Source organism: Podarcis bocagei, assembly GCF_964188305.1.
Source record: "Podarcis bocagei genome assembly, chromosome: 14".
Classification (NCBI taxonomy): Eukaryota; Metazoa; Chordata; class Lepidosauria; order Squamata; family Lacertidae; genus Podarcis; species Podarcis bocagei.
The window spans coordinates 19,412,913-19,431,171 of record NC_138139.1 but is presented as its reverse complement, the minus strand read 5'-3'; the positions used below and the strand labels follow the sequence as shown (position 1 = coordinate 19,431,171).

Below are 18,259 nucleotides of genomic sequence, written 5' to 3'. Positions count from 1 at the left end.
GTATGCATTCTCATGCATGTTTCTCCTAATAGACACATTTTTTTTGCATGCCATTTCGTCTTAATGTATGCATTTTTTGCAAGCCATTTATCCTACTATAATGCATTTTGATACGTTTTCACTGTTATACACATTTTGGGGGTGCACTATCCCTTAATATAATGTGTTTTTCTGGTTAGAGAAGCACATCACAACATTCGGAGGTTTGCGAATTGCTGCCCTGGACTCCATAGGGAGGAAGGGTGGGGTAAAAACTAAAGGAAGAAAAATAAAATAAGAATCTGAATGATAGTTCTGGTTCAGTTTATTGCGTGTTGGTCCACAATGTGTTAACTAGGTAGGTTTGTGTTACAATGTGAACTGGATGAATTTGTTCCCCACCTCCCAAATCCTTAATTGGCATTTCTACTTTGAACATGACTTTCTCCCCCCCCCCCTTTCATTGTGATCAAACTGAATTACACGTCCGTGTTTCTCTCTGTGTGCCTGTAAAATGTATTGCACACCCCCCCAGAAGGGGAAAACCCCGCCGACCCTGACAAATTTGCGTGTCAGTTGATCTCACCTGATCTTCAATGGCTTCCTTTCTCTTCAGCAGAAATCACAATTGTTATAGTTGATGGCTATATTGATTGCCTTGCTTTTGGCTTAGTTAGGGGCAAGTGAGCCTCGACAGCTCGGAGAACAGGAGGGGGAGAGGGGAGAGATTTTCGACAAAGTCTTGGTCAGTTGGTCTCTTAGAAACAGGAGCCGCTGTTCCTATAGAAGAGAGATGTTCCATTCACCTTGGCCCTGCCTTAAGCACCACTCTTAAGTGGGCCTTGCACATTCACATCCAGCCTCCTTGAAACCATTGAGACTGCAGCCATTTGAAAAGAAGGCCCAGCCTTCAATGGCAGGACCTTGGGCCATTCTAATTGGTTTTGGTTCAAGGGGCTACTGGATTTGTGAAAAGCCCATGGGCAGCTTTCCCACGCCGTTCTCCAAGCAAGTGGAGGATGGAGGAGGGTGCTAACAAGGCTTGCAGGGGGTGGTGGCAGCTTAGAGATGGAGAATGGAAAGGCAGGAGCGCCATATAGGGTGAATTGAAGCCTCTCTTTTTTTTTTTTGCTGGCAAAGCAATTTATTCACTCATCTAGGGATGCGGGTAGCGCTGTGGGTTAAACCACAAAGCCTAGGGCTTGCTGATCAGAAGGTCGGCGGTTCGAATCCCCGTTGCTCAGTCCCTGCTCCTGCCAACCTAGTAGTTTGAAAGCACATCAAAGTGCAAGTAGATAAATAGGTACCGCTCTGGCGGGAAGGTAAACAGCATTTCCATGTGCTGCTCTGGTTTGCCAGAAGCAGCTTAGTCATGCTGGCCACATGACCAGGAAGCTGTACGCCGGCTCCCTCGGCCAATAAAGCGAGATGAGCGCCGCAACCCCAGAGTCGGCCACGACTGGACCTAATGGTCAGGGGTCCCTTTACCTTTACCTTATTAAATGTCTATCCTGTCCTTCTTCCAAGGAGATGGATGCAACATACGTGGTTCTACCTCTTCATCCTTCCGCTTGTTCTCACACCAACATTGTGAGGTAGGCTTTGCTAGGAGGTGGTAGCAGTGAGCTTTGTGTCCAAGGGTAGATCTGGAATCTCCAAGGCGCTAGTCCCTAATCACTAGCTACGATGGACGATAGCACTGCAATAAAATCCCATGGCAATTGCCTGTTCTTTGTATAATTATCCCTGATGTAATTGCTTCCTGTGTGCACTGGTCTGCCTGTCGGTCTGCCTGCCTCTCATTATTAACATGCTGTGTATTGTGATCTCTTCTTCCTTTGAGGACCAGCTTTTACATGTATCAGAAACAAGCAGGAAAGCATTCCCCCCCCCCCCGCCCCCAGACTGGACAATGTGAGTTGTTTGGGAGTGGGTGGGGGAATCACTTTTTTAAAAAAATATTCCCCACTTCAACAAAGCATGCACGAACCAGCTAAGTCACAGTAAAAGACTAGACCTATTCCTTCTCTGTATTGTGCTTGTTTTTGATGTGTGGTGCAGTGTATGTAAGAACCCCTTTCGCTGTAGTAGAATGTTCACAGACACAGCTGCCCCCCTGCAGCCTGAAGTGGTACGGTCCAGGAAAAGCTTCACTCCTTATAAATCCATAGAATGTGTAGACTGGCTCTTATTGGCTAGCTGCTCTCATTTTGCTTTAGTTCAGGTAGTTTGTGGAGGCTGTTGGGTGGGTGGGTGGGAATAGAGCTCAGGAGCCAACACCCACCTGTGCATATGATGAACTGCCCAGTGCTGAATCTTGAGTACGGATTCTTGCAACTAGGCGCTCCACTTGCTTTAGGAAGACTTGTATTTGGATGCTTGCTTGCCACAAGCGCAATTTGCTGTGCCTTTTTCATTTCTTTTTAATAAGCAGCACTCTGGAGCTTGTGCGTGGCCTTGTGTTTCCTGGTTGTGAACCGACCCCTTAGTTAGCTGTGTTGTAGTAGTAATAATAATAATAATAATAATAATAATAATAATAATAATAATAATACAGTGGTACCTCGGGTTAAGAACTTAATTCGTTCTGGAGGTGTGTTCTTAACCTGAAACTGTTCTTAACCTGAGGTACCACTTTAGCTAATGGGGCCTCCCGCTGCCACCACACGATTTCTGTTCTCATCCTGAGGTAAAGTTCTTAACCCGAGGTACTATTTCTGGGTTAGTGGAGTCTGTAACCTGAAGCGTATGTAACCTGAGGTACCACTGTAATGGCACTTAGCATTTTAGATGAAGATTTAGAATCTTAAGCCTCATATAAATGTTAAGTACCATTATTATTACTGTGCTAGCTAAGGGGTCTGTTCACATGCGTGTTTTAATTTGTCCAAGGTACTTCACTTACATTATCTGGGTAATCCTCAGAATAGCTCTGTATGATGGGTCACTCTTGTTAGGAAAATAGGGAGTAGCCTTATACTGAGTTAGGCCATTGGTCCAACTACTCAATGTTCATCTAAACTGAGCGGCAGTGGCTCTCCAAGGTTTCAGGCAGGGAGCCTTCCTCAGTCTCACCGGGAGATGCCTTCTGCATGCAGAGCAGTTGCTCAGCCACTGAGCTGCAAACCTCCACTTCTTCCCATTTTAATTTGTTCAGGGAGGAGACTGAGGATGAAATTTGGTAGCTTGTGAGTCAGTGGCAGAAGCCTCCTTGGTTCACAACCCAGCCTCACCGTAGAGATGTAGTTCACCTGGGCAAAACCAGTGTTTCTACTCTAGAAAAAGGTTTGAACTCAATATGTTTTCATTCCAGCTGTCCACCAAATCATGCCTCTCTCCAGTACCCATTCTGTTGCTGCTGCTGCTGCTGTTATTATTATTAAATTTCTATACTGCATAATATATGAAAATATCTCTAAGTGGTATACAAAAAACTGAAGCAACAGTAGACAATTTAAGCAAAATATTGCAAAAACAGACAGTTACCTATAAAAATGTTACATTAATACACTAATACACTGTTACTAATATACATATGGAACTGTGTGGAACTGAGGTCCAGCAAATTCCAGCTGACCTCAAAAGGACCAGCATTTTATGGTTTCTCTCTTGTATGAATGTTTAAAGTGTGAGATTCCAGTCACCTTGAAATGTAAATCTGGCAACCCCTGATGCAGGGCATCTTTGATGTAGGTGGTACCAGGGCTCTTTTTCAGCTGGAACTTGCCGGACCTCAGTTCCGGCACCTCTCAGGTGGGTGCCATTGCCTTTTCAAGAGTATGAAGAGTTCATGGTGAGTTCCAGCACCTATTTTTCTAGGGGGGGGGGGGAAGAACTGGGCATTACCATCTTTTGGAAGTGAGTGAAATAGGCCTTTGCTCATTTTGTGCCCACATGAAGTGTTCATGTTGATGCACTCTGGTGACATGATAAGGAAAATATGCAACTAGTTTGTTATGACTTGATTCATTTTTCACTTTACTTCTGAGGGAAAATAGCAATAAACTTTATTGAGCCGCAGTGATGGTACCTGGATATTGATGGGTTGTATCAAACTAAGTTCTACTTGTAGCAGACCTGTTGAAATTAAGGGAACTAGAATAGGGCCCTGCGGGACTTGACATCTTTCCGCAGGGCTTGCAAGACAGAGCTGTTCCACCAGGCCTTTGGCCAAGGCACAGTCTGACCTCCTCCTTTGGTGATCCTCATAGAACTCTGGCCCAGTGGTTGCCATTAATTTGATTTTGAATTGATTTTAGAATACTGTGTTACTTTTATTGTTGTTAGCCACTCAGAGTCCGGCTTTACTGGGGAGGGCAGGATATAAATAAAATTTTATTATTTATTATTATTATGTCCACTAATGGACCAGCTATGAGTAGGACCAGTATTGGATACAACTCTCCAGCATGAAAGTTCTCTTCTTCCTGTTGATGATGCTTTAAAAGGGTTGGTGTACTATCTAGTTTTTCTTGTCTGTATTAAGAACTAACCCCCTGATTAAAGCTTTGCAAAAATCCCAGGGATCCATTCTTGCACATGTATGCCTTCATAGGACTCTGCAGAGGGCAATTGGTAGCTTTTGTCATGAATTTCCATTCTGGTGTGTGTGTCTCATTGCAAGGTGCAGCCTCTGCCTTGGGATTAGTGTGGTTACTCTCCTCTGTGGAATTTCCTCAAGTGAAACTGAGAAAGAAGTCCCATAGCTCACTGGCAGAGCATATGCCGTGTCTTCATGCTAGAAAAGTCCTGGGTTCAGTCCCTAGTATTATAAGTTGAAAGAATCTCTGGTGACAGAACCTTGGATAACTGCTTCCAAGAAACACAGTGTTGGGCTATGTGAAATAGTATGTTTATATCTCACATCCAGAAAGACAGTCCCCCTTCAGAAATGTATCTTCACTGGGCCATTTAGACTTTTGTAACTGGGGAATTGATTGAAAACCAGACAGAAAAAGGAGGATGGCTTATTGCATACAATAAAGACAGATGAAAGATTCACGCCCTGTGCTAAACTGACTGATGGTCTGGCTTGCTATGAAGCTTCATGTATTGTTCACGAGAGGTAGGTTTCTTTCTTGATGTTTCCTGCAAAAGTTTGAACGCGTACAGAAGAGTACAGTGAAACATTTTAAACTTTCCTTACACAAAGGAGGGTGGCTCACAGACAGTGCAGGTGTGATTTAGCTTGTGTGGTGAGAGATTCTGGGCCCCTTTGTCTCTGAGCCGTTTCTCAGGCGAAGCTCTCTTTTGCATGATTTATTTACACCCTGCTGTTCAAACTAATTTTGTAAAGCGGCTTAGCATTACAAGAAACATGGCAACAATAATATACTGTATTAAAAATTAAATAATGCACTAAAAATGCACACTGGTTTTTTTATTTCAAAAAAAGCAGCAGAGCACCGATTGTGCTGTTCAGAGAGCCCTCCAGACGTTCTTTTTATTGTGCATTCATGATGATTTGCGCTCAGGCTCCTGTGAAGGTGGCCATATGCAATATTGCTTTCAAAGCAGTTTGTGCCCACAAAAGTTTTGGGGTGACAATGCTGTTTCAGTGCATATTTTGTCATTTCTTGCTAAAATCCCATAACTTGTTTGGAGCTTTTAGTTTTGCTTGTCCTGCTTTTGTTGCTCTGTGGTCCCTCTGGAGAGCAATAATGTGTTGGCAATGGGGAAGCATTGCAGAATTGCTAACAACTAATAAAAGTGCTGGAGGAGACTCTGGTGCTGGAGGAGACTCTTGAGAGTCCCATGGACTGCAAGAATATCAAACTTATCCATTCTTAAGGAATTCAGCCCTGAGTGCTCACTGGAAGGACAGATCGTGAAGCTGAGGCTCCAATACTTTAGCCACCTCATGAGAAGAGAAGACTCCCTGGGAAAGACCCTGATGTTGGGAAAGATGGAGGGCACAAGGAGAAGGGGACGACAGAGGACGAGATGGTTGGACAGTGTTCTCAAAGCTACCAGCATGAGTTTGACCAAACTGCGGGAGGCAGTGGAAGACAGGAGTGCCTGGCATGCTCTGGTCCATGGGGCCACGAAGAGTCGGACATGACTAAACGACTAAACAACAACAACAACAACAACAACAACAACAACAACAACAACAACAAATAAAGTAGAATAAATGCACCACTAATAACACACTATTATTGTGTCAAGAACATGGTGCACCTGTGATAAATCACTAATCTAGATTGGCCTTTTGTTATCTATCTAAACACCTTCAGAAATAAAAACATATTCAAATGGCATCTAAAAATGGTAGGGAAGGGGATTGCTGGATCTTCCCAGGGAGAGATTTCCACAACTGTGGTGCCACTACTGAGAAGTTCCTATCCCCGTTGGATCTTTGCCAATCATAGGCTAAGAAGCTGGACCTCTGAAGCCAATCTTGGTTTGAATGTAAAATGAGGAAGTGTGCATGTGTATAAATATATATATTGCACAGACACTTTAAATTGATACGTTGTCATGAATGCTCAAAGTTGGCGAATATAACATTTTCAGATTAATTTTGTGAATTTTCCAAAACTCAGATATAAGTAACTGAATGTTAAAAGGCACCTCCAGTAAATGTGATTGCAGCATGTTAGTGTTGACTTGTGTATATCTGACAATCATGTTTATACATCTTACTTCTGGACATTCTCAGAATTCACCTTTGATTATCAACATTTGCAAGGGAATGTGAATAGGCACCAAATTGTGAAATGCATGGTATGTATGTGGTTATATATTTATATAAAACCAGGGCTGCAAGTTTGGGCTGCTTAATCAATGTGATTAATCAGCCAATGCTGTAATTACAGATCAAAGTTTCTACTTCTCACTCGTCGAGGCTAACGTGAAAGCACAGGCTCTGTGGCTCAGGTTTCTTGAAAGCCAGCCACTGGTGAGTCTGCCCACACTTTGACCGCCTGCTCCTTAGACCAGATTTGATGAAATAGATACTTCACATTTCCTCTTCCATTTTACGTCCAAACCTGGCAGATAGTTTTCCTGTGAAGGTAAAACACCTGTGTTTTCTTCTGGCAATAGGCTTCGTGGCAACACTGCAATAGGGAATGTTTTGAATTCTAAAATTCAATGAAAAATGAAATAACAAATGGAAGCAATGGCCATCCCTTCTTTAAAAAAAAAGAATCATTGGCGTTTTTGTATCTTAAATTACAATTTTTGTCTTTCCTCTCTGAAGACAGACTCTCCCCTTTGTGGATCCTCAGAAATGTTTCTACATTGAGGATTTGTAGTCTGATTATGTCATTGGTGAATCAGTTAAAAAACGAGAAAGTAAACTATAGATGGTTTGGATGTCAGGTCCTAGTCCATGAATTGTCACGTGGGACTATGCATGTGCAGCCCAAGATAGTGACTGTCATCCAAATAAGTTTTTTTTAGGGTCCTCCCAATAGGATGATTTTATTATCCTATTATTTATCTACTTGTGCTTTTATGTGCTTTCAAACTGCTAGGTGGGCAGGAGCTGGGACCAAGCAACTGGAGCTCACCCTGTCGTGGGGATTCGAACCACCGACCTTTTGACCAGCAAGTCCTAGGCTCTGTGGTTTAACCCACAGCGCCACTTGCGTCCCACTAGTGACTACAGATGCTTAAATGTCATCCACACTTCAGTGCAGGGATGGGGAACCAGTGGCCCTCAAGATATTGCTGGACTCTCATTGTCCCTGACAACTCCCATTGTCCCTGATGCTTGGCCATATTGGAAAGGCATGGGAGTTGAAGGAAAGGGGAAGAATAAGCAGTGAATACAAGATGTTGAAGGAAGGGCAAGCCTGGGTAGAAGTTCAGGGGATTTTGGGATCAGGGGCAGAGAGTCTGCTTTGAATGCAAAAGGTATCCAGTTCAATCCTCTTGAGGAAGGACTGAGAGAGACCCCTATATAAAATCCTTCGAAACTGCTGACTGCCAGTGTAGAAAATACTGAGCTAGGAGGACCAATGGACTGAGTTGATGTAAGGCTCTGTTCCTCTGATGCTCAAGGATTTTGATCTCTGAAAAGTCCTTTGGGAGCTGAACTGATCCAGGGTTCCTGGATTTGTATGAAGTATGGAATGGAATTATCCTTTGGACTTTTGTGACACAGTTCTTGGCTGGGAACATTCCAAAATGGTTTGCAAAGATTTATTTTAGGATGTTTTTAGAAATGCTTACTTTGCGATAAAATGCCTATTTAAACACTTGTTTTTAAACACATGTGAATACTGTTTTTTTGTGGCAATAGGGGGAAGGATTGCAGACTTTATGCCGAAATGGGACAGGAGGGCATTTGGAATATAGATGTTTGAAACTGACATGGATTGGGAATAGAGTGGCCTATCAATCCCTATTGTAGGCTAGTATCTAAAGGTTGCCACATCTAACCCCCCCAAGGGTCCTATTGTGCTTTTAAGAATTGTGGCTTCCACTGTTGCTGCAGCATTGTACTGTAGTTTGTCCATCTTAAAGAGGGAATAAGGGCAGCGGGGATAGGATGCCGTGTGTCACAAAACTTAATTCCTTTGCTTTAAGCTTCTAATGTGAATAGAAATGCATATAACTTAGATACCTCACATCCAAATGAATGTACATTGCATTTAGTTTAGAGGTGTACAGAAATGGTGTTGGTCCGGCATAGGCAAACTCAGCCCTCCAGATGTTTTGGGACTACAACTCCCATCATCCCTAGCAAACAGGACACTAGCGGTCAGGGATGATGGGAGTTGTAGTCCCAAAACATCTGGAGGACTGAGTTTGCCTATGTCTGGTGTTGGTGATAGGTATTGCTGGGCACCAGCCAAGGCTCATGGCTTTGAAAGGGGCAAGTGCTGATCTCTAGAACCCCTTACTCTGTTGTTTTTCCACTTGCTATTGCCCCCTGCTCTGGGGGGTTCAAGGAACCGTAGCCAGCAGCCACTGCTTGCTTACTCACCTGCCCTTTCTCTGGGAGCACTGGTGGGGATTGGGCAGCAACAGCAGAAGGGAGAAGAGTGGATCATATTAAGGACATCCTGTCCAAAGTCTCTCCTCTCCCCAGCTTGGAACACCACAGGCACGAACCTCACTGGTGTTAGAATTCAGCCAGGCACCAGGCGTGTTTTGTGACTGGAGCAGGTCCAGTTGAGACCACTTGGAAATCTATGGTTGCCAGTTTGGTGACTGGAGAAAGCAAAATGTCACTTAGAGGAGGACTTGAAATGTTTTCCTCGAAGCTCTTGTTTGTTTTATTCTGGAATGCTTTATTTGAAGTTTTAATGTGTTGTAAACCACTTTGAGCTTTGCTCTTTAAAATATAAAGCGGCATAGCTTTATATTGAAATCATCCTCATCATCATCTCCATTGCAAAAAAGAGACAACAATAACCTAGGTTTAATGTGCCATTGGCGATTAGATTATATATCTGAGTTTTTAACAATGACCTCACCACCTTGAAAATTCCTAATCCAAGATACACTCACTAGACAATTACTCATCTCTTAGTTAATGGAGGAAAAACTCAGTGGGTCTTTTAAAACTTCTTGGTCAATAGAAGAGCAAGCTGGCAAAAATGCCAGGAAGTTTCTGACTTGTGATGCTGAAATATCATCATTGACCTGACCAAAGAGCTCTGATATTTTTCTTCTTCTTAGAGCTCAGGTCTGTTTCTCCTTTCAGGGAAAGTTTGGCTGCTTCTTATGAGATGTCCTCAGATGGCTTACCCAGTGCAGATTCTTGTGATTGGGGCATACGGTAATATAGGTATAAAAGTCCTGTATAAAGATGGCGCAGACACCTGAAATTGTATGCCATTTTGAAGGGCCCAGTGCATTAGTATAGGGGTCCCCAACTTATGTGGGACCAGGGACATATTTGGGGGAAGATAAGAAACCATAAACTACTCATTCCAAGAAGAAAACCTAGTGAGGCTGAGAAGTTGCTTCCATTCCAAACCATTTTCACCCCCACCAAAAAAACCAAGTAAAATGTGGATGAGAAAGGAGCAGGCAATCCCCCCCTCCAATAGCTCCTCAAATGACCAGAAAACCAATTTTTGAAAATTGTGATGGGGAAGGAAGCATGGTGAACCCCATGAGGGATATCTGAAAGTGCTGTGTTGCCCATGGACATCATATTGGGGGTCCCCAGCACTAGGCTATAGTTGCTACTGTGGCACCTTTCCTTGATGTACGTTCATGCTTTTATTAATGGGATTGATTTTGCATATGGTGACAAAAAACCCCCGTTGTAGGCTAAAAAATGATCTCTTTTAAAACTGCTGTTCTATATTTCTCTCCCCCTCCCCATTCCCCACCCAGATAGTTGTCAAAGATTTGTTTTTGCTTTCAAAAGCTCTTTGCATCTCTGGCTAAGAGATGTTGAAAGGTGTGTTTTGATGTATGCCTACAGATGAAAGATACGCACCATTTTTTGGTAGCAAACTGGACCTTGTGTCTATTTGAATACATATTCAGATCCTTCCCCCCACCCTTTTCTTAGTTATTTATAATGTACTGACATCAATGGATTTTTATTGGCACACGAGTACTTCAGTTGTTGCCGCTGCAAAAATCCAGCTTTTTGAAGTGGGGGAGAAAGTGACTTGGGCCTTCTGTGTTTATGATGACTTGGTAAATCGGGGGTGGGGGTGGGGAGCCCTGGAGATGTTGCTGGATTCTCCGCCTCTCTTGTAAATCATTTTTATCCTGATATCCTGCTCATCCCTCAACAGTCTCCAGTAGGATTCTAAATGAATTAAATAGTTTTTTTTAATTGATCAACTGTTATTTAGCTGATTAAAAAAATTCTATATGTACCTTTTTTGATATATTGACAGCTGGGGTAACGTAATAATTTAACAAACAATGCCTGCCTCTTCATGTAGTAGCTATTATTTCCTTTTTATTTCCCCTCATGGTAACACAGCTGACCCAAAAACAGCCCTAAAACGCAAACAAGCATGCCCCCATCTTAGTCTCACTGAACAAAAGTTCCCTTGACTGACAAATCGACTTAGGTTTAAGTTGATTGACCTACCAAGTTAAAAGTTTGCCAACCTGATTTCCAGATAGGGAGTAAATAAGACCCTTGTGAATCCAAATTTCACATGACCTTTGTGGTGTGGGTATTTCAGAACCAAAAGGAGGCTATCCACCATATATGGGCACACACCCTTGTTGATATTATCTATGTATGAACATAGAGGTGCACTCAATGGCACACACCTGCTCAGAAATCAGTTCAATAATTAGGCTGCGCAAGAGGGGCACGCCTTTGTCTGTGATGCTCTGTCTGTGATGCAGGCAATAAACGTCTGTTCTCACCCTGCATTCTGTTAATGAGATAGAGACAGGTAAGCATCACACATCTCAACTTCCTTGCCTTCAGCTACATCAATGAAACAGTGACAAGCTATTAATGGGAGGTGATGGGCCGAGTGCTAATTAGTGCTTCTCCTTCTCTCTTTCCCCTCCACCCAACTTTTACTAACCCTGTGCACCGAGATCTTTCTCACAGTCTTTCCCTTAAGCTTGCTGTCCTTTGTTTTCAAGTAGCTCATATAAAACAGATGAGCAGGGCGTGGGTGGGTGTGTCTGAACGGTATATCGCCGTGCAAACCTACATGTGCTTATTCAGAGGTAAATCCCAATGAGTTCAATAGGACTGAAAGCCCAGTTAAGTGCGTACAACAACTGTCAACATCCAGGTGCTCTCCAGATGTTGGACTACATTTCCCATCATCCTTGACCTTTGACCCTGCTGACTCGGGCTGTAGTCCAAAACAGCCGGAGGGCATCAGGTTGGAAGAAGACCAGTAATGCAAAACAAGGAGCCATCTTATACCAGGTCAGCCTAGTTGTCCATCTAGGTCTAGTCGTTGATAGACCCTCTTCTCCATGAATTCATTCATTCTTTGTTAAAAATGCTAACTAGTGGAGGCTGCTACTTCTTTTATGGTTGTGAGTTCAATGGCTTTGTGTCCCATTCTGGGGGATGCAGTTTAAGGAGGATGCAGACAAGCTGATATGGGTTCAGAGGAGGGCAGTGAAGATGGCCAGGAGCATGGAAAAGAAGTCATGGGATGAAAGGCTGAAAAACTGAACATGATTACTCTGACGAAGAGAAGACTGGAGGGACATAAAAAGATCCATCAAATCCGTGAAGGGCTGTCACATAGAATACTTGTTTTCAGCTACCCTGGTGCAGAGGAGTAGGCCAAACAAGCTTATGTTACAGAAATGTGGATTTGGGTAGGAGACATTTCTTAACTCAGGGATGGGGAACCCCAGGCCTGGGGGCCACTCTCTATCTGGCCCTTGAGACTCTCCCCAAACCATGCACCCTTTTATCCCAACGCCACTCCCCTCACCAGCTCTGCTTTGCACCCTCCTTGAGTGTTTTTGCCTGGAGGGGGCATGTCCTTGGACTCTGATAATGTTTCTTGCTTGCCTAGGTGAAGGTTAGAGTGAGTGTGTGGGCTGAGTCAATTAGCATTTGTTCCTCCACCCAGTTTTTCTCCTGGCCCCACCTACCACTGGCATGTGGTCCCTGAAAGTTTACCTGGAAGGGAATACGGCCTTTGAGCTGAAGCGCTTTCCCACCCCTGTCTTAACTGTACAAGCGGTTGGACAATGGGACCGATGACCTAGAGAGGTCATAGGGTCTCCCTCCCTGGGTGCCTTCAAGCAGAATCTGGACACCCACCCATTGTGGGTGCGCAAGCTCTTGACTTCCTGTATCAAGCAAGGGGGTAGTTAGATGGAATTGCATACAAGGCCCTCTCCAACTCTAGGAGTCTGCGTCTCATATGAAGGTGCACTTCCCTGCAGCAGTAGTAGTGAACCACTGGTCCTCCTGCCATTCTTGGGCTCCAACTTCCATCAGCACCAGCCATCAAGATCAGGGATGATAGGATGTGTATACCAATTTCATCTGAAGGGCCACAGATTCCTTTTCACTGGTCTACACTGACTGGATTTGTTAACCCCCCCCCCCCCCGGCATCAAATATTGCGTTGTCATTTATAATGGTGGTATTTAAAATTCTTAAGACACTGTGAGATATCTGATAAGTGGTGGTATATTTACACACACACATTTTAATCAGAAACATGCATTTCTATAGGGCTTGTTTTACTGAGAGTAGGGTTTCAAATTTGATTGTTGATGTCCATCCAGCAGTCCAGACAGAGCATTTTTAGACTCTAGGCTTGGTTATCGTTTGTTTCTTCCCCTTACACAGTAATGTGTTTTACTTGCTCACTTGAAAGTGTGGCAAGCCAGCCCAGCTACTTTTGGGGGCCTTTCTGCTTATTCCACTTTTGGGGGCCACCTGCCTCCAAAGTCCTGCCCTGATGGCAGCAGTGTGCCTACCCCCTCCCAGAAATGAAGTTTGCAGGGTTCCTTGTATGAGAGGAATTAAACCAGATGAAGGCTGTGATATGGAAATGCCCCTTTATGCTGTGATGCACGTTACAGGCAGTTACAGTCGTGTTTGCTGTGAGCAGAGGGCATTTCCCTGCAGCAAGCTCATTGGCATCGCACGGTCAGGTGTGCGTCCTTAAACACCCATGTGCAGAGCCACAACCCTGTGGGACCTTCCAAAGTTCATGGACGTTTTAAGGATACACACCCAACCATTCACGCTTTCGTTGCAGCAAATGCCAACGCATTCATCAGGGCAAGCACAGACGTGGATCATTGCTAGGGACTTGGGGCATCTGAAAGAGTAGCCAGCCAAGGTATTGCATAGTGACCGATTCATCTCCATGACTGAATGGCTGTTGTCTAGTCCCTCTCTTCTTCTTTGTCCATCTCTCTCTCTCTCCCCCCTCCCTCCCTCCCTTGGACCCCGTTTTTTGTGCTTGCTTTGGCAGAGGGGTTGCCTTGCTAGCTCTTCAAATGCAAACAGTTATTTTGTTTGTTTTTCAGACAGTGGTGGTGCTTTGTAGGCACACGGAATGGAGCGAGGCGGGTGGGCAAAGGGTGGCCGGCGGGGAGGGGGGATACGAGAGAAGGACTCATTCACATTAGCAGAGTTCTTATTAAAGCCGGGTGTGCAGTGGCCAGTTGCTCGCCACAAAACCATATGCTGCTTCCCAGACATAAATCCCATGCAGGAACAAAGCCTTCTCTACCTTGGGCCACAGTTTGTTCTCCCTCCCTCCCCACTCTCTCATGCCGGAGGTTTCCTAGTGCCAGGGAGATATGATAATTCTCATGGAGAGAGAGGGAGGGAGAGAGAGGGAGGGAGGATAAAAATGCCTTTGCTCTTTGTGTCTGTTTAATTCAATGCGAATCCCCAGCCCTGGACATCATGAATGGTGGCTTTGTATTGGCCTTTCCTAAGCCTCAACCGCCAAGTCTCCCTCCCTCCCTGGCCTCCCCCTTGTTTCCCACCATTGGATGCCGATTAACAAACTAAATTATTTTCCCTCCCTAATGATGTTTTCCCACTTTGCACATGGGGTGGATGGATCTGGTGGGGGAAGGAAAAGCTTCTTGCAAAAGGAGATGCTAACCCAGCCAGAGAAAAGGAGCTGGGAAAGGAAGGAGCAGGATTAAAGAGCGTGTGTGTGTGTGTGTGTGTGTGTGTGTGTGTGGTGGAAAACGTGCTTAATGGTGAGGAATTTTGTTTTATTTTATTTTTTGCTTTTTCTAGCGTTCCTTCTAATTACATGAAGCAAAATGGGGGTACACTGGCCTGGTTCGCAAGGCACCCTGAGCCAAACCTTGACTTAGCGACACCAATGCTGAGCTAAACCAAGGTCAAGCTGCTGTTTCTTGAGCCAACATCAAACATTGGTTACAGCTTGTAGTAAGCAAGGGTTGCCACACTTTCAAAGAGTCAAAACAAAAGTTGTTGAGCTTTTTTGGGGACAAAGTTGTTCAGCTTTTTGGGGGGGAATTTGCCAACAACATACGCCCAACATTTTCAAGACATTTCCAGTGATTTTCAGAAATTCTGCCCGGACGCTGTTTCCAACAGACGATTCCCAGATATGTCTGGGGAATTCCGGGCGCGTGGCAGCCCTACAAGGAGAGAGCTTAACTGTGATTCCTGGTTTGGACTTTGGGTTGATGGGAGCACAAAGGTCTGGCGAGGAACAAAGCAGCTGCAAGTTTTTCCCTGGAAACCGACACGATATCGCTGAGCCACAGTTTAGCATGCTGTGTGAACCAGCTCACTGTTGCAATGTACTGGTGAGGAGTCCATGGCTTAAATTTTATCTCAGCCCATAAGTTGAGCTCATTGCATGGCCTTAGGCAAGCTAACATGTTTTCAGCCTCTCCCCCCCACCCTATTTCAGGATGACACCACCCTACAGGGCTGTTGTAAAGGGTCTTTAATCTGAGCTTTACTTCGTAGTTCTGTTACTTTGGTTTATTCCATTTGTTCATTGCTTCACACAGCTTAAAAAGTGATTTATAAGGACATTATAAGGATGACAGAAGTCTTAACATATGGATTTTTTTTATGTTACCTTTTTGTATTTGATGTGATCTGTTTTGGTTTTTTTGTTCTGTTTGTGGTGAAGAGACTTAATATGTAAAAGAATAAAGATTAAAATGCCCAAAAAACAAAGAGTTCTTCACGACTGAGTGGGGATTCAAACCATGGTCTCACAGCACTCTAAACATTGTGCCACGCTGACATTAAGGGACATGCTAGATTGTCTAATTTCACCTGTGTGGGTGATTGTATTTTTTTTTAATGTTCCCCTGTGGAAAAGAAAACCTCCCTGTATTTAATAGACTAGAATATGGTACACAGGAAAATGTGAGACTAACTGGTTACAATGTCCAAGGTAGAGTGTGTCATATTTCCACCTCTGGTCTGAAATGGCACCATTTGGAATTCTGCCACCTCATATTGTTTAATGCATAGATAAGCTCCTAGGTCCTATCTCTACAACTGACAGTATGAAATAGGAAAAATCTGAGTGGTTTGTTGTTGTTTTTTGGGGGGGATGTGTCATCACAGACTGTAATACTTCAGACTGCAATGTGAATATATCCAATGCACATTGCATATTGGATAATAAAATACCATGTTAGGGAGAAGGTTGGATGGATTATGCTCACTTTCAGCAAGCACAGAGTTCTGTTTTTGTGGGAGAGCAATCAAATGTCCGACATCTCCCATTCCATCTTGAACCCACACACCTACAGCTTAAAGTGGTGTAGTTCAGCAATGACTTTACCACTTGATTCTGTCAAATGAGTATAAACTGGAAACCAGCCTACCAAGTGGAGACCTCAAATTCCTTATTTTAAGGCCTGCATAGATCATCCGAAAACTAAATTCTCTTTCGGCGTCCATTTTTCTGTGAATGACAAGCAGTAATTACTTGACATCCATCCAGACGTGTGGGAGCCTTTCTCTAATTGAGATGAATTTTTTTCTTCTTCCTTAATCAGACGTGACTGAGAGTTCATGACTTGGGATGCGGTGACACAAAGAGACAAGACATCTCTCTCTCTCTCTCTCTCTCAGCTTGCAGAGGTGAGTCAATGGACTTGGACACAGAAGGCAGAGGGGCTGGGTGGGTTTTTATTTTCTAATCATGCACATTCTATGTATGGGAGCATCTACTCCAGAAAACCAGAACCAATCATATTGGTTGCTTTGGGTGCTCCTATGTAAAAGACATAAGACAAAAATATATTAGTGGGAAGAGAGTCAGCACATAGGTAAAGGGACCCCTGACCAGTAGGTCCAGTAGTGGCCAACTCTGGGGTTGCGGTGCACACCTCGCTTTATTGGCCGAGGGAGCCAGTGTACAGCTTCTGGGTCATGTGGCCAGCATGACTAAGCTGCTTCTGGCAAACCAGAGCAGCGTACGGAAACGCCGTTTACCTTCCCGCTGGAGCGGTACCTATTTATCTACTTGCACTTTGAAGTGCTTTTAAACTGCTAGGTTGGCAGGAGCAGGGACTGAGCAACGGGAGGTCACCCCATCGCAGGGATTCGAACCACCGACCTTCTGATCGGCAAGTCCTAGGCTCTGTGGTTTATTCCCCCAAATAATCCCGGAGCTGTAGTTTGTTAGGGATTCAGATAGTCCAGTGTTATCTACCCCAGGTATGAGGAACCTTAGGCCTATGAGTCAAGCTTAGCCCTCCAGGCCTCTCTGTCTGGACTACCATGTTCGACACCTGAGGTTTCCCATTGCTGGAGTAGATAATACTAAAGCAGTTTCACATATTCACATATCCTGGAGGTAGGGTGAGGGAGAACAGACTTATAGTATGTTCTACCACTACTGTTACTTTCTCATCTTCACTCCCTTCCCCAGGGAAACTTGGGTTGGGTCAGGATGACAAACACACTTCCTAGAACATCCATGAGTTTGGTTATTGTGGTCCTTCCCTTTCCTCCAAAAAGTTAGCTACTGCCTATCACCATATCAACAGTGCGGTAGGAATTGGTCCTGTGATCCAGCAAGATCAAGAGTGGGAGGGCAGGTATCTGAATCGCATTGAATTCAGAAAGGTAGCAAAGGTTAATTCACACCCAATTAGTGAGTTGCAAATGGCTAGGAACAAAGTACCAATTATCCTGGTAGCAGATGTGTTCATGCTTCAGCTCATAGGTGGTGGCAGACTTATAGCCTCAGGGGTGTGACCAAGTGCCTTTTTTATTCAAGGATGAGCAAAGTGTACGACCTGTTCTGGCCATGTTGGGTGTTTGAATAAGAGTGAAGGGGAACTGACCCAGAACAAAGAGTGTGTAAGGGGCAGGTCTCTGTATTTAGGCAGTAGAGAGCAGGTTTGGTGGCTGGTTTTGTGGAGGGCACCTGCTTTACATGCAAAAAATCTCAGGCTCAATCCCTGGAATCTCCGGGGGAGGGGAGGGGGCTAGGAAGGATCCCTAGAGAGCCATTGCCAGTCTAAAACTGGGCAATATGGTCTAGCAGTGTGACTCTGTATAAGGCAACTTCCTAGGTTTCTGTGTTCAACCAGCCAAAATTGGGTACTTCAGGACCTGGGAGAGCTCTCCTGGATGAACTGAAGTTGTTCTGACACATTCCAAAGACTAATCCTTATATTTGCAAGCTGGCCTGCTAACTGCCAGAATCATACCATATATATGTAAGACAAATGTCATTTTTACCAGATAGGACTCAAATTACTTCTGCGCTGCTGTGGTGCAGATATTGCCAGTGAGGAGAGGGAAACAATCTCATCCTTTTGCCCTCACACAAGAAATTCTGGCTCCATCTTCTGACACATTCCAAAGACTAATCCTTATATTTGCAAGCTGGCCTGCTAATTGCCAGAATCATACCATATA

The 18,259-nt window shown here is 44.2% G+C and overlaps 1 long non-coding RNA gene across 2 annotated transcripts in view; it reads left to right on the top strand.

The window, feature by feature from the left end:
* LOC308573898 overlaps positions 1–18,259 on the top strand; it is a 98,783-nt gene that overhangs the window by 28,379 nt on the left and 52,145 nt on the right. For both annotated transcript variants that reach the window (XR_014002177.1, XR_014002178.1), the window contains exon 3: positions 16,384–16,468. This is a non-coding gene — a long non-coding RNA (uncharacterized lncRNA). The remainder of the gene's footprint in view (positions 1–16,383; positions 16,469–18,259) is intronic.